Genomic DNA, 17,434 nt, shown 5'->3' on the forward strand with positions numbered 1-17,434 from the left:
ACCGAGCCCGCTCAGTCCCAACTGCGATCCACCGAGGCAGGTGAACATAACCTAACAGAAACCCGCCGGTCGGGCCCCGTCCGCTATAGTAACCGAGAGGCGGTTGCCTGTGTACGCTACACTTACGCGTTTACACGATACACGTGTGCCCTGCTCGCGAATAATCTCGCCGCTGATACACCGTTGCGCGCGGGATGCGGTTAATATTCGTCCCTCGCTCGCTCCGCGGACAGGTGGACGCGGCTCGAATGTACCTCGCCGTAGAGGCGTGCCGCGATACACATGTGAGACTCGATATCGCTTGTTTCTTGGTTATTGGAACTGCGATAGAGAGGAACGGCGCTGCTCATATGACAGGGTGTCAACTGGTTTCACGCAGTTTGATTGGTTGACGAGATAGTAGTTGGCTCGGTGGAGACGTCTTGTAAGTAGTATCTTTTTCCACCAACGAGATAAACAGATGGAGCCACGCGTAGTAGTTGTATTTATCTACAGGATCGTGTTACGAATCTCTAAGTTTTTGTGCCAATGGACGGTAGATATTTCTGTGTGACGTGGAATTTACGTTCCTGCACGGTTTCCTAAAATTAATCCAACAGAGGCTGGGTCGTCGTTGTCAATAGTATCGAATGTTCTATTTTACAGAAATAAAATAAAGTAGACGATAACTGGATTTACTGTCAGGTTCGTACAATAACGCGTATCTGTAATTTGGAAGCTAATGGATGTGAAATATTTTCATGCTAGCCACTCTTGCCGCCTGAGAATTAAGCGCTTATGCTACTTTTCGGGTAATTGATAGTACAAGATTATAGTACGAGATGTTTATACGATGTGATGCAAAGTTTGCATACGTTTGAATGAGAAGCAAATTTCGTAATATTTTACCGAGTGTCAACATTGACGATAACAAGATGAAAAATGTTGCGAACGCTTGCTAAATTATCCCACCATTCCAATGGTACGTTTAATGGCGTACGGATAATTAACGCAATTCGAATGAGTCGCATATTTTAACTTTACCGTAACGCACGCATTGAATTACCTCAGCCATTATGAAACAATCAAACCCAATCCTGACGCACCTGATACTCTAGACAAATTGGCCTCTGCACCTTAATATCTTTGACAAAACGTTTGGCTGCCAGTTGCCGCTGCCAATTTCACCAGCGCTAACGTGCAAACGTCGGATATCGAATCAAGAGCATCAGCGCAGCGAATGATTCGAGACGAAACGGAACAGCTTCTGGCACGAATTCGTTGCAACTTTAATTAATCTTATTATCGATCCTTGTTATTAATCCATCTCCTCTTCATTCAGTAATTTGCTTGTCATTGAAGCAAGCTATCGCTAGACGCGTATAGTACAAACACTTAAACATTTAACCGATAGTATGCCTCGTAGATTAAAAGCATTAAAAAAAGGTAAAGGAAAGTGGACGAAATACCAGGTTGAAACCATAATTCGACGAGTATAATTAACCCCTTGTCGTATTTTAGCGAGTCAGTCTCGCGATGAAGATTTTGGCCCAAACACGAATATCGCGAGCCTGACTCGCGACCAGATACTTGAGCCAAACGTAAACATAAGAAGCCGAGCTCGCGGACTGTTTTTTGCCCGTTACGACCCTGACTGAATGTTAGTTCTTGTTTACGAGCTTCAGTCCGGCCTGTTTCGTCGAACTAAATGACACGCCAAGGTGTTAAAGCGCAAACATGTTTTTGGATGTCCATTTTTGTAAAACGTTCTGTACATTATTAATGTCAATGAAAATGAACTATTACGTTTCGTTAATCAGACGCAGCTTGTAGTTAGTGTTACCTAATCTTTACCGATCGCTTGAGAAATTAGTATTATCGCCTTCTACGTAAAAGCAGCCGAGTGTGTTTACACTTTTGCTCGTCACGGTATGTTAGGTTTTAGAAGGAAACAATAGGAACATTTTCTGTTTTATATTCTTTCGATCCGTTACCTTTTTTTATCCTACGATTTACACCGTGCGATCCATTTTGTATATTAATACGCGTAATAAAATATAATATGAAAATGTTCCGCATCTGTTTGTTTCTGAGACAAGCTAATATACGATATTCAGGGTGTTTGGTAACTGGCGGTACAAGCGGAAAGGGGGTGATTCTAGTCGAAAATATAGAATAAAAATTTTTTTTTAATTTTTTAATTTTTCCATCGTGACGTTATAACGAGACGTGATAAAGTGCAGGCGTACCGAGCGATAATTCAAAGTCGATTTTCTCGAAAACAAAGCCTCGAACGAAAAATTCTTATTCTATATTTTCGACTTCTTTTTTCGCCTAGAATCACCCCCTTTCCGCCTGTACCACCACTTACCAACCACCCTATATAATATCATAGTATAATAACACTCACTTGAACGGGAGACGTAAATTAAAAATCATGAAATTATGGGCAATATCTTCATAACGATAATGTTGCATTACACAGGCAGATAGAGTAAACGTTGGTAATAAATCGTCGTAGAAATATGTGACATTAAAAGAATTATATCTATCCGCAGTAATTACGCGTTTAACAACGATTGATAACGTCTTTGCAAAGTAACATCCGTTTTCGATTCACTTCCATTTTTTATTTACCATCACTGCCGGACTATCCAAATTAAAAAGTAAAATGAGTATTTCACATTCCCACTCTTTCCTATATTATGTAAGAATTATTTGTAAGTATGCAGCGGTGTGAACGTGTTAAAACGCACCATGAATCACGGGCTAGTCATTAAGTGTTCTGTCAGGTAATCTGCGCGTAAACGCGGCACGCGCGACACCGTCTTATGGGATTTTAATCGGCCAAGCCGGTCGAACGTTGTTCTCCCATCGCTGGAAATCCAGCAACGAATCGGCTGAACGATGCACGGTCGACGTTCCACTCTCGCGACCTAGAAAATCCCTTTAGCTGGAACAAGCGCTCAGAGTTTCGTCATCCATTCTGATTTATGCCGGCTGGATTCTCATGATCCCCGTGTCCCGATTGGGTACAGAACGACCGCGATAGGCCAATGTGTCGGCAGATTAGCGCGGAGATCCTGCATCGCCGCGAATACACGCGAATTTCTGCGTCGCGTGTGTAGCATCCCGGATGTTCCTCGACCGCGTTTCTTCTCCCACGAAAGGATCGATCGTAGGTTTCGTAAAATAGGAAAATGTGCTTGATATCAAAGTATTAGGACACGTGCTAGTTTCGTAGGAAAAGTAACGAGCCAAATCAACGAGAATAACGTGGAAGATCGCGGTCCAATGTAAATATGTACGTAACGAAGCTTTGTGTTTGCAAGAGTTTCACTAACAACTGTGTCTTGGTCTCACAGTTTTCTGATAGTACGTAAATCAGATTGAAGAAAACTGACGCAAATTTCCTAATGGAACTCTGGCAAGTCTATTTAAATCTGTTACCACTTCGGTTTCTTTTTTCACTGGTGGACGATACGATTGAAAGTTCATTGGAAGGTCATGAAAATGGAGGCCCAAGGATGTGATCGAAGCTAAAAGTACATAGGCGCAACGGTGCAGCATTGCGTTGCTGGAATACGAACGTCCCTTCTTGATGAATTAGACACAGCATCAAGCGTGTAACTACGAATAGCACTAGCACGCGTTACGCACGTTTAATTGCCTCGATTTGTACGTGTTGCGTACACTGGAATTCAGCTCGATGCACGAGCTTCTTCGAGCTCTGGCTACGTTCTGGTTGCGTTGTTATCGCGTAACGAGGACAAGGATAATCAAGCTGCAGGCAAAGGTGTCCTGCTCGTAGCTTGACCCTGTTTCTATCGACAAAACTGCACGGCTTACAGCCTAAATGCTCTATCTTGTACGTAAAAATGGATTTCGTACTGTTACGTTTGTCATTGTCATCGTACATTCGAGTTGGAATCTCGTAGGAAATATTGCGCGCAGGCAAAGAGAAAATTAGTAAGGCGATAAGGCGACGAATGAATATTAAATTCCGGCAAAAGGCACGCGAAACGTTAATGCAAGAAGCAGCGGCAGTGAGTTATACCAGTGGTGGACAGAGCACGCTGCATTATGGTTCGTGGAGCGTAAAAATCCTGCGCATCTTAAAACACTGGCACGTATAATTAAATTAAGTAGATGATAACTCATCCTCTGCGCGACGTCGCGTCGCGCTTCGTCCGCTAATCCTCTTTAAGATGATCGCGTGACTGTTACCACGGCTGGCGCGTAACGGTCAACATTTCATTAATCTTTTCGCGTACGTAATCCTCCATTCGCTCACGTTTCTTCCGATCATCGGTTCCTACTCTCGTTCCAACATACACACGGTATATTCTTAGTACGCAGCTAGGATCGAACCAGGGAACAGCTTTCGCGTTCGTCTGAAGAAGATTGGCGAGTCAAAAAGAGAACGCTTTTTATCGATAAAAATGGCTCGCTTTGTTCGGTCGTTAAGGGACGACAAAAAATGCGCGGAGAAAAAAATTCGTAAACGGAACTCTCGGCCAGAGTAGCCCAGAGTGCAGAAAGGTGGATATATAGGGAGCAGGTTCTCACGCGAGGCGAAACAGACAAACGGAGAGGGGAAGATGGCGGCCGCCAAAGTCGCGAACCGGTTGGTCTGTCTCTCTAGATTCTCCTAAGCTCGCGCGCTGTTCCAGTACCCGCGAACCCAACTTCGATCGGATAGTTACGGTACCACGTTTCACTGACCGCGCTCTCGCCATCCTATAATTTTCCACTTAGACCTGGAACGCAGCAACGACCAAAGAGAAAAGAAGTAAGTAAGCGACTCATCAGCTTCGATTCTTCGACCAACGCGCTCGACTACAGTTTTCCAGGCGATATTCGATGGACGCGACGCGTGGAAATTTCCCTCGTTCTTTTTCTCCTCGTGGTCGTCGATCCACTTGGAAAGTAGACTTTATCGCGAAACGGATACCACGAGGACACGGTCGTACGCTACGGCCGTTTAGATTTTACCGGATTCTCGGCCGATTCTAGCGCACCAGTTGGCCTGGCGTACGCTTCCAGCCGGGTTCTTAATCCCAGAAATACCCGTGCACCGATGGTAGCCAAAGCCCGGCGGCGCAAAAGCTTTGAGAGACTATTGCAAGAACGAAAGTGCACGGGGTATAAGCACCGGACAACGAGGGAAGAAGAGAGGTCGAGTAAGATGAGAGCCGAGGGAGAGAGAGAGAGAGAGAGAGAGAGAGATCAGTCTGTAAGCTCTCGGGATACTTACAGCGTTGCAGTAGTGGTCCCATTGTGCCGCAACGACACAAGTCCCCTCTCTGCTTTCCGGCAAACTCTCCGCTGTTCCCCTCGTCGGTCTCGACGAGCTGACACACTGCTGCTCACACGTACACAGATACGGCGAGCAGCGCCATCAGGAAACACCAGCGTGGCCACGTTCCACTGTGGGCCAACCGCGACCACAGAGAGGCAGAAGGACAAACAAAGAGAGAGAGAGAGAAAGAGAGAAAGAACAGAGAAAGAGAAAGAAGCACGGTCGCGAACGCGAAACGTTTTCGATTCTCGAAGATTTCAGCCAGTGATCCGCGCGCGAAACCAAAGGATAACGCATTGGCGTTTAGACAAACGCCGGAGACCGTCTATGGTGATCGAGGCAGACCCGAGGCCAAGAGCCTTGTAGAGCGGCCATAATGCACTGCTGCGGCACAGAAAGGAATAGGTCAGCACGAGACTTCAACCGGTGACCACTCCCCCTTGGTACCCCTCGCTCATCCATCGTACGATCACGCTCACTTTACACCTACACCCGACTCTCCCTACCTATCCCTACCTACTCCTTTCGTTCACCTGCACCACGACCAGGCCCTTTTGTCATTTATCCCGTTACGCGCTCTTCTTATCAATTTCTTCCAACGAGGACCAAGGGCTCTCGCTTGCTTGCGGGCAACTCGTTTGAGATTTCAAGTGATTTAGAATGATGCGTTTGAGTTATATGCGAGTGCAAAGACAAGATGTTGAAACATTCTTGTGGTGTAAAGTAATCGGTGTAAAGTACTCCTTGTATGAACAGGTTTTCTTATATTCTGTCCGGTTTGAATTATAATTGTTTTAGTCAAGAAAAGTATCGAATTTGCTCGTTTAGATTGCAGTGAACTTTGACGGTTGTCGATCACAAAGTCGATGCTGTTTCAAGCAACAGAGGGTTGTTTGCTGTCAAAAATCGTTCGCGCAAACGTGTTTATATTTAAATGAAGAGAATGTAGAATTAGATGGAATTCCTTATACTCCCTTTTACTGCAGAAGCAAAGTTTGCTGTAGAGAGTGTAAAATACTCCTTGTTTGAACAATTTTCCTTATACTCTATCCGTTTGAATTAATTGTTTTAGTCAAGAAAAATTAGTCGTTTAGATTGCAGTGAACTTTGACGGTTGTCGATCACAAAGTCGATGCTGTTTCAAGCAACAGAGGGTTGTTTGCTGTCAAAAATCGTTCGCGCAAACGTGTTTATATTTAAATGAAGAGAATGTAGAATTAGATGGAATTCCTTATACTCCCTTTTACTGCAGAAGCAAAGTTTGCTGTAGAGAGTACCTAGCGACGCAGCATTTAAATAGAAAGGTAAGATAAAAACGTCGGTACAGGTAGGCGCAACGACGTGTCGTATCGCACTTTGCAGTCTTTCAGCTTACGACATACGCGAGCGCATTTCAGAAATGCAAAAAATACGTGCGCTGAGTACAAGCCGCGTACCAACGTTACACGCGATTAAGAGGCGAGTTACATATTCAATTTTCAATTCAAATTCAAGGTTTCAATAACGAGGCACTCGTGCGCGCAGGAGCGTACTTTGCACAACGGCGAACGAGGAAAAGAAAAAAAAAAAAAGAAAGGAAGAAAACTTAGACGAGCTTCGCACAGGATGATACGAAAGAAATAGAACGATCACTCGATTGTTCTCAGAGGTCAGAGATAACAGCGTGGTGGCTCGCCTCGGTATCAATGGCGGCTGCGAACGCTTACAAAACGACATTCCTACACGAGCCCGAGCAATGCCGCGGGATGTGAACCGATAAAATCTCTAGAATTTACGGTAAATCGTACTTAACAACGGGAACACCTCATAAGACGTAGTACACAGTCCGGTTGCGATTCCGTTACGCGTTTTGATTCAATGCGTTTCACGAAACCGCCTATTTGGAAACATATTCCCTCGATATTTCTCGTGAACGAACGTGCAAGATACAGGCAGCAGGCAAATAGTGTATCGAGACGGTTTTATTGCATAATCGGAAATATAAATCGCTTTCGGTGAAACTCGAGCTTCGGTTCACAGGACGTCCGAAGAAAGAAAGAAGAGAAAGAGAGATAACGCTGGAAGATCGTGTTCGCTGGTGGTAAACGAGCACGCAACATATTGGACGCCTGGTCTCGGCCTAGAGACGACTTGAAATCGGTTAAAAGGAGGCATTGTTGTTAGACAGACGACTAGACACAGGCGAGGTACGGGGGCAAAGACCAAGGGGAACGAGACGTCGCGACTCGTGGAAACGTTTAATTAATTTCGAAGACAATCGGCGCTCCTCAAAAGTCGGACAACTTAACTCCGCCGCGGCAACAGCTGTGTCGTAAGCATATGCGTGCGGCGAAAGAACAACGAGCAGAAGGAAGAACATCAGAACCAGTTTCATCTCTTAAACGCTTAATTAAGCAGGCTCTCTCGGTAGAGGGTGAAACGAGGATACGTAAATCCGAGTGACGCGACCAAACCAACGAGAGGAAGATTCCCTCGGCTGTGTGGCAGCGAGCAAAAGATATCGATATCCGTGCACACATGTATATTCATGTTTGTGTAGGTGTAGCCCCCGTAGCTACCGCCACGTCCGATACCTTTCTTTACAGTCTGCATATTTCGATTTATCATTAACAGCTCTATCGCATGCATGGTCCTCGAACCAGTTTCTCGTTTTATCATGGTCAACTTCGCGGTTACTACGTAACCGGGTAGCGGAGTAATGATCGTAAGGGGCTATATACAGTGTATACGGAGCGGCCGAGAATTACTCACTCGCAACGGTAACGAGGTCCCGTGCTCGCCAAACGTTAAATCAAACATTTCTAAGAGTTAGATGTTCGCCACTTTGACGGTATTCGCCGATGCGTTTAATCGTTGAATTAAAGATAAGATAAACAACATCGAAGCAACATCTTTATTCCTTCACCATTAAATCGTCTATTCTTCGCAGTTATTTCAAATCAAATCGCGAACAATTAGACGAGCTTGTTAGGCGCGATAATAATCCTTCCTACAAAATGCTAATCGCTCGAATACAATAAATTTCATTTCTGTATTATACATTCTTGTGGAATAGATTTAACGTTACTTTCCATCGTTTCTAGGCCTCTTGAAAAATAACCCGCAATACCTTTCCATCGCGAGCTAACGTTTATACGACACACCCTGTACATATGGAATATAATGCACGGAATGGGAATACCATAATTAGAACCGGGTTAAGCGAAAGCTAACCGCTATCCTCCTTATCGGAGGCTCCCTCATCGCGCGCGCACGGATAAGCTGTTCCAGGGGATTCCCATAAACAGTAACACCTGCCAAGCACATAGGAAACGTTCCGATGTACGCGTCGTACATGCAACTGCGAGCTCGAAGGCGTAAACGTTACTTTTATTTCTTATAAGTTCATTTCTTCGCGACCTTCCTTTTCTTCTATCCGGTTCGCATAATTTCTCCCTATCCTAATGGAGAAAACTGTTGGCTGGTTAGCGTACAACCGTACGCAAGATCGCGCAGTTTAGCGATCATTATCGGCTTTTATGACTCAATGAACGTCGAATACGAAGTGGCCGTTCGAAACCGGCCATTAGTCGTTTGTTACGGCAACGTTGGAGGAAAAAGAAGCGGACAAAAAGCGAGTATCCCCGGTTGTTTCTTTTACGTCGAACCGACTTCGCAGTGGTACTCGATCGAACGTAAGCAAAAACGATTCGATGGATATTTAGAAAATTTGCCAAAGTTTCGCTAAATTATCGTTTAGCGATTCCCGTAACTCGTTCGCCGGAAGTACAACTCTGCGCGCGCTAATAATCAACAAGGTCGTTCGACCAAATGGTAAACGCGCTGCAGAAGGAAATGTCGCAGGTTTTTCTCGACCGTTCGGTAAAAATGGATGCTACGCATGGACAGACCGTTAAACGAAACGGAGAAAATGTTTAATGCGCGTCCTTGTGCGAACGTCGTGAACCGAACGAACTCGCGAATAATTATTCGAGTGAATCGAGGCACACAGGTGTTTCAGGCCTCTCATGTTAATCAGATGTCGCGGGTACGGCATCGTGTGGCGCGTTACGAACGTATGCAAACCGCATTTCCACGGCAGCGCGTTCCAACCTGAAGAAAAATTCCCCAATGCGTCAGCCACGCACTTCTTTTCCATTCCAGGGCTCTGGCCGATGCGTGGATGCTATCAATGGAACAATTATAATTAGAGGCAGCGTTCCGTTGCGCAATTCTCTGACTTTTAAAACGGCCGACGATCGAGGAACCCGTTCCACCGAGTGTCTAATCGGGGGCGATCTCCGCGCCACTGCACCTTCTACGCCTGCTAACGAACTACTAATTATTAATGTCCAACAAATTGTTTCGTCTAGATCTCGGCAATTTATCGCGTATTCGACGGAGATTTAATTGCCCGCGTTTAATTGTTCGCAATCGTATCGAACTCGTTGCCTTCGTTGATATGTGAAATTGCAGCAAGCATTGACGCCGAAAAACCTTCTACTTCTTTTTTCTCTTTTCTTCTCTTTTTTTTATCAGCGAATATTCATTAATTACCGTAACGGTATAAGTCTGTTAATCAGTCACACTCTGTTTGCCGCCATATCAATTCTTACGGACGCAACGATATTCCAGTTTAGAAAACAGATGGTAGAATTACATAAGACGTTGTTACTAGGACCGGAAGATTTTTATTCAGGAGCCTTGGTTCTCGTACCTTTCTCTTTTTCTTTCTTTCACCTTTCTCACACTTGTTACTCTACCACGGTTCTCCGTAAAACGTGCAGCTCCATAAAGGCGACACTATCTCGTAGAGAGATTTTTCGAAAGCCGTGAAAAGTAGCGGGTATCGTGCGCGCAAAGAAATGGTGTAGCAAGGATCAAGCGTAAAGCAAGTCATACGGCGAGACCGGCTATTAAGAATCTTCGTGTAGCTAAGAATCGTCGTCGCCGACACCTTCGGTATATTCCGCGGTGTACGATGTAATCTCTGTGTGCCATCGCGACAACCCAGCTTAAACTAGGCACCGTGTAGTCCCGATGTCCGGTGCCTCGTACGATGTTCCCTCTCCCGTTCTCCTTCCCTCGAGTTTTCGCTCGCTTAAAGCGAGTGACATCATCAACCACCTATGTCCACCTCGCACCCATCCGGCAGTCCGGGCACGTACACTTTCGGATAAAAGGAACATTAAAACAAAAATATTGTCCGTCTGGAGTTGAACTTATAAATCAACGACGGCAACAACGGAATCGCCGGTTCTTCGTTGTTGCCCGTCCATTATCGTCCCGCTGTTCTTCTGGCCGTCTCCTCCCCGGACGGCCGACGGACTTTTCATATCCAACCTGCCCATTTAACGTTGAATTTATAAATAATGGCTAACGAACGGCCGGAGCGATCGTTGTCATAATTCAACTTACAAATGAGAGAGGTTTCTTCGTGTCTTATCCGTTCCAAGTCGAATTCATTAATCGATCATGGTCTCGCGATACCCTGCGCTCTTCCCTCTTCCTCCGTCTCTCGTTTCAGCTTACCCTGTCGCGGTTCCTCTCTTTCGCCCCCTTTCACCCTCCACCATGTTCTTTCCGTCGTTCGTTTTGCTCCTTCTGTCGTCTGTATTCTTTCCGACTGCAACGACTTCGTAAATCATCGACGCGAGACATACTTAATCGTTTTAGCGTAAATGTCGTCCGTTTCGATGGGCCGTCGTGATTTATGATTTACGACAAACTGCACTGGTGCTATGCTTCCGCCGTCGTCCGGCTTTTTCCAGATAATCCTCCCCTGGGTAATGCAACCGTCGAATTATCAGTTTCGACCGATTGAAGATCAAATATCCACGTATTTCCGATGTTTCTGCTTAACGACTCTCTCGATGGAATGCGTATCTCGTATACCACGAAACGCGACGAGTGGTCGCGTCAGTCCGTTGCAAAAGATTCCGCAAGCAGCGATATCATGTTGGAATTCTCGTATTTCACAACAGTCAAAATCGTGACCGTAGAGATATACGCGAGTGTCCTGGGAACGAGCAGGCATCGAGGCAAACAGCACGCTTGTGGAAACGACAGAGCAGTGACCTTCGGCCGCAAAAAGGTCGAAGTCGTTGTACCGTTACTAGACATCCTCCGTAACTACCTAGTTTTAGGCATTTTGACTTGTTTTTTCGTTACGACCGCTCGAATTTATGGATACGGCCGTGGCTAGCTTCGTTTTTCAGTGTTAGCTTAGCCAGGTAGAAGTCGAAGGTACGTACAGGTGATGCAATTGCGCTTGACCTTGCTCTAAAAACATTTTCACACCCTCGGGTCCGGCTCCCGTTGTGGCCTACCCTTGTGCGCCTATCTTCACCTGAAAGCGACTCGCGCGTTTCCTCCAGGCCGCAAAACAATCCCATTGTACTTTCAAACGAGCCGATTTAAATATTTTTTGCTACGGTTAAGGTCACTCTCATAGGCGACGCTTCGGCTTTTAACCTGATCCGTGAAGAATGTACCGAAAGGAATTTCAAAGTGTAACGGAACACAATGTCCGGCGATGTTTCGGCATTAAAAGTGGACCGGCAAACCACGACCCGATTCGCCACCCGTGTTTTTCCTACCTCGACGCGTTCATTCGGATTTATGTCTTCTAATTCGCGATTTATTCGCCTGAATGTTGCACGACAGGGCGAAATTGCGGAACATTCGCGATCGGCAACACGGTGTTCTCGATTATGAAGCGCACGCCTGCGCGCCGCTCCGCCCGATCAGGGTGGCATTGGCGCGAACATTCGCATCGTTTTGCGAAGATTCAAGGACGAAATTGCAGGAAACGAAATCGCGATCGGAAGGAATAATTGCAGGCGTAATTGCAACGATTCACGGGGATTAATCTGGATGCATGAACGGAAGAGGAGGTGTCCAATATATTAGCAATTTCGAGCGTGCCGGATCGAGAAGCCGATCGAATGAATTAATTTGCGCGGAGGATCGGCAACAATTTGCTCGTAACCGAGAGAAAAATATCATGGCAGGGATACCGGTTCGGCCGAGGAGTTGAAAACTGCTTCGGAAATTAATAGTCGGCCATTAATTCAAAATACCTACTCCACGTGTGATACATTTGCTGTTTAACTACCCGATCATTAATTTACTTACTTTATGTAACGCGCTTGGCGAGGCTGACGCGCGACGGGCATATTTCTTACGCGAAATTATATCAACTGGTAAAGAGACTGGAAACAGCTTGTCACCCAACTATTCCGCGTTACATACACTCATCGGCACCTCCGACAAAATATTCAAAAGTGCGTTTAGCGAGCGTGATAAATTCGCGATATCGTCCCCCGTCACGCCAGGAATGTTGTTTCTGCTTCTGTGCGGTAATTTCGAAACTCTCGCGGGTTAACGTTTACGGTACGTTTTGACGTCCCGAGCGATCTGCCATCGAGGAACGATCCGACGGCAGCCATAACGTCAAGCGCGTTCGGTTTCAGCTTCCCACCGCTACGGCTCTGCGTTAAAATTGTTCTAAAACGCGTCTATGCCTTCGAGCTTGCACGAAAAACATTTCACGGGTGCTGAGGAATGCGCGTTTACGAATTGACAGAGAAATTGCGGAGATCTCGATGATTTTCGAACAGAATTTCCCGATGGAAGATCGTATCTGTTCTCTACTCGACACGGAAACGATGGTTTCCAAATCACGGCGTTCAATCGTGCATGATCTCTCAGAATGACCAGCTACGATGCGAGAAATTGAATTTACGAATCGCGGGTAACCGGATCATTACTTGAACCGATAATTAAGAGCACGTGCAAGTAGCGCCATTTAGTATACTCTGTGTGATATAGCGTATCCGCGTTTGAATTATTGAATTCAATAGAAATACGCGAGTTCTCCGCGCTCAACTGGAAGATTGGACGAATTTATACGAGCAATGCGCCCGGCTACCCCTTCCCCGCCCATTTAAAAATACTATCTAGGCGGCCATTTATCAGGCTTAACTGTGTCTTGAAACCGTTACTTTTTATTGAATAACGTATAACACCTGCGAAAACACTTAATTCACGTTCAGCGATATATAACGTGGCCGGTCGCGGTATTAAATTCGCGGAAATTTAGGAAGATAGGTTTGCGGTTGGAAGCAAAAAGACATGCGAGTCGCATAACCTGGATGATTGCAGTTAAAAAGACCGAAACGGTCCCGGTCCGCGCCGAATCAACGGGGAATTTTTTTGCAAAATAACAACACACCTAAATGCGTCATTATATTACCCGATAAAGAACCGTAAATCGTCTATACCTATTTTACAATCCACTAATAGACAGAACGCTGCAGCAGTAGACTATGACTTGGAACTAAATGACAGTGAACAAGCGACAGAGAAAAATTTCGTTGCGTTAAAAGTGTCCCTCTCTTTTACAGACACGTCTTCTACAACGATGCATCTTTATACAAACATGAAACCTAATCTGTCGAACGTTGTGATCCTTATTTTGATAGAACAAAATGGATCATACGTAATTGGAGAAAATAATAGAAAACGGAAAATGTGCATCGATTGTTTCCTTAAAAAAAGGAAAGGATCTTTTCGGACCACCTAATACATTTTCCAAACGATAAAATCGGCGATACAGCGAGGAGTATGCAAACGCAGACGACTTTCGCTGGGGCATAAAATAATCTTTGCTACCTTTGGCGTACTCTTTCTTGGCCAAAGTTGATCCAGAAGGTCGCGCAGCTCTTCATCATCTGCGGTTGGATTTGTTAAGTTTCGGGCATCGGTTATCTCGCAGCCGCGGGCACACGGCCGGCTGCGAGGGTTGCGACTGCCAACAGGGTAGAAAAGAAGCAGAGGAAAGGAGAGAAAAGACGCGCACGTGCGTGTGCTTCTCCGTATCTGAGCGAGTCACAGGATAAAACGGGGACGATCTTGAACGCAAATGGAAGTTGAAGTATGAGACGAGGGTTGAAAGAGGGGGTTGTTGAGAAAGGGAGGAAGCCCAATGTAGGCAAGGTGTCGTGGAAGAGTCGGAATAGGGTTGGAGGCGGAAGGTAGACGAGGAGGCAAGAGGGCAAGAGGCATCGGGTGACGTCGCGACGCCCCGGGCTCTCCGAGCAAGTTCTCGAAAGTGTCGGCTAAACTGATATGAGAAATGGTCGCTTCGTGCTGCCCGTAGGGGATGAAGGAGCCCAGCTCCACCTATACGTTACACAGTTAGGAAACGTTCAGCCACCTCGTGTGTTTCCAACCCCCGTTTGCCCGATACGATATTCGCGGCAATACAGGTCGACCGACCGTGTTACCATCTTACGCCTCCGCGAACCCGTGGATTTATTGCCAGATTTAGCCTACGATATCGTTCGAGATTCTTGAAAGAAGCTCGACACAAAGCAACGTTGTATCGTTTAATTGCGTAGGTGTGTTTGAACGTAGACGAAACGTCCAATTGTAGCAACAGCTTATTCCAAATAGAAACGACGTGTTTCGTAAGAGGATCGTCGAATCGTACCGTTGGGACGTGTCTCCGTCGTAGGGGGACAAAAAAGCATAGCGTTGTCACTTTGACAAACTAATTATACCCGTGTGTTACAGGGGTTGCAAGTGTTGCAATAATCTCGCGCGGTTGCAACCAGCTAGTATGTATTTTAACAGGGCCGGCGAATTAATTCGAAACTGTAGTTTAATCCAGTTTCAAGCGTTGTACGAGTTACGCTGCTTGTATGTGGCGAAACGCCATGTCATCATTTTTCTCCGAGCAATTCCGCACTGGGAAACTTCGAAGAAAATACTACAAAGTCACAGGTATTACCGACGTCTTGTCTGCAAATTTTCGATTGGGGTAAATTCCCGGACAACGTTGGTAGGCCAACTTTTTGACCGCGCAATCGGGTCGAACGACAATAACAAGAATAATCCTCGTTCCACCCCTAAGTGAAGATGCATGGTATCAGAGAAGGCGTTTCGAGGTGTTCGAGCGGGAAGAAGAGGACGAAGAAGAAACTCGAAAGAAGGGGTGCTGGAGGGGGCAAAGGAACGCTTATCACTGGCTGCAGCCGCACCGACCGTCGGATCCTTATTTATGGTCCCCGTCAGGCGTCGGTGCGGTACACACCACCTATTTTACCCCCGGGCCTTGCGATACCAAACTCACTTTATTTTCGGCCAGTTTTCCCCCTTTTTCCGTGGGAAACTCGAACTTAAACGTGATCGATCGGAACAATCGGGATAACGCGGGATAAATGATAGAAATTGTAGTGATATTATCATCTAACTATCCCAGCTGCGAGTTTGAGGAACTGTGAATCGTTCGAAGAATAAGATACTGTATCTAACGACGTTGAAAATATACGAGGTACTTTTCGAGTAATGTTAGAAGGCAAGATGAAACGCGTCGAATCGCCAGCTTAAGAGCAAAAGTAACTATTAGGTTCAAATAGACGATTATTTATCATTTGGCACTAGTCCTGTCGGTGAATTTCTCGGTGGACAGACGGGCGGCGACGTTTTATCGCTAGACGTTATTATGCCGAGCCTCGATGCATTACAAGCGTATCACGTTCACTCAGTTATAGTTCTTCATTAACGCCGGTCGTAAAACACCCGTTTGACAGAACGAGATACAAGGAAAATTGATGCACGCTCCCCCGACCGAGATTAATTCCGTAATTGATATCTATACACTGTACGTGCAAGCGTACGTAGCCGGGGAAAAAGAAATATCATTGCGTTTATCTGGAATCGCGGGGGTCGTTTCATGGCATACGTTCACGCGAACCACGTGCACGCATTTATTCTTTCTCGCGGCGGGCGTCGCGATCGCGAAATCGAACATATTCTCCGGAACATATTATAGTTTCGAGTATCGCGCTAGTTTACATCGACGTCAGAAATCGGTGAGCTACGCTAAGAATTAATATTCTTTGCCACGATAACCTCAATCACCCGAGCATGTGCACTGAGCCTACATTTTGGCGGGAGAGACATTGTCGCGATGTCATCGAAAATTGTTTAATCGAATAGGTTAGGAGAGTGGTTTGGCCGCGTGTACGAAACGTCTACCTACGTTCGCGTTGCAACATCGCACAGTTTTTCGAAATAGAGGCGTACACTCGTCGAAGAAATAAGGTGAACGACGACTTACCCTGTAGCGGCTGGCCGGAAGACTCAACGAAAGCAGAGGATCGATTGCGGAAGGATAGGTCGCGCTCGTTTCTTGTTCATGATAGCGATCGTTCAGACCGGAATCGGTTGTTGCATCCGGATGTTCCGTGTCGGCTGACTGGTGGTCCAAAAGGTGTCCGCGTCGGCAGGATGGTAGAGGTTATCTCGCCGGTTGATGGTGCGTAGACTCGAGATCTCAGGGAAGATCGTTCCACGCTGGAACGATTTCCCGGCTGACGATACGTGATTCCGGTTGGTTGTGGCGCGTCGCGTCGCGTCGCGGATCCCCGTCTGTATGTTAGCTGGTCGCGCGAAATAAAAAGGAGAGCAGGCACGATCGACGACCCGGAACGAGGGTGAACGAGAAGTCGGTGGTTTTGTCTGGAACGGAACGATACGAAACGGAACGGATTAGAGCCACGTGAAGTCGAAGGCTCTGATCCACCTCCTCGCGTGTTTCGCGGAAGGCTCGCTTCGACGTCGGACGCTCGCTCGGGTGACGCTCTCTCGCGGGCCAAAGCAAACTTGTCGGATGGCAATACGTGAGTTAAATGTTCACCGCGGATGGTTTACGGCCCGATAGTCCCCACCTCGTACCGCCACGCGGCGCTGCCTTCGTTCTCTCTCTCTGTTCGCGGCTCTGCCTCGCTCCTTCGCCTTTCCGTCTCCCTCTAACCGCCTAGAAATCCCTGCCTCTCTCTCTCTCGCCCTGCCACGCGTTCTCGCTTTCCTCCTCGCCCGGCATTTTCTCGTCCGCTCTCTCCGTCGGTTTCACGGCCCCTCGAACGCTCCTCTTGCCTCGTGCCTCGTCCCGGCTGTCCTGCGGCCAGTGCAAAGGCGGGGAATCCGGACCGAGGGAGCGAGAGAGAATTAGCGACAGAGAGAAAACTGACTGTGAACGGAGACCAAGCGATATAGAGGACGCGCGATCAAGACGGAGACAAACGGTCCCCTAACACATGCCCGCCCGCACACAGATGAGACGGGGATTTATATGCAAGGGCGTTGTTAATGGCGGGAGGGGGC

The 17,434-nt window shown here is 46.6% G+C and overlaps 1 protein-coding gene across 2 annotated transcripts in view; it reads right to left on the reverse strand.

Moving 5' to 3' along the window:
* The window catches only part of LOC126875326 (homeotic protein antennapedia-like), a 166,650-nt gene extending 149,687 nt beyond the window's left edge, over nt 1-16,963 (reverse strand). For both annotated transcript variants that reach the window (XM_050638201.1, XM_050638202.1), the window contains exon 1: nt 16,389-16,963. The gene's annotated coding sequence lies outside the window, so the exon portion shown is untranslated. The remainder of the gene's footprint in view (nt 1-16,388) is intronic.
* Nucleotides 16,964-17,434: the final 471 nt, after the last annotated feature.

The sequence above is a fragment of the Bombus huntii genome, chromosome 18, assembly GCF_024542735.1.
Source record: "Bombus huntii isolate Logan2020A chromosome 18, iyBomHunt1.1, whole genome shotgun sequence".
NCBI lineage: Eukaryota > Metazoa > Arthropoda > Insecta > Hymenoptera > Apidae > Bombus > Bombus huntii.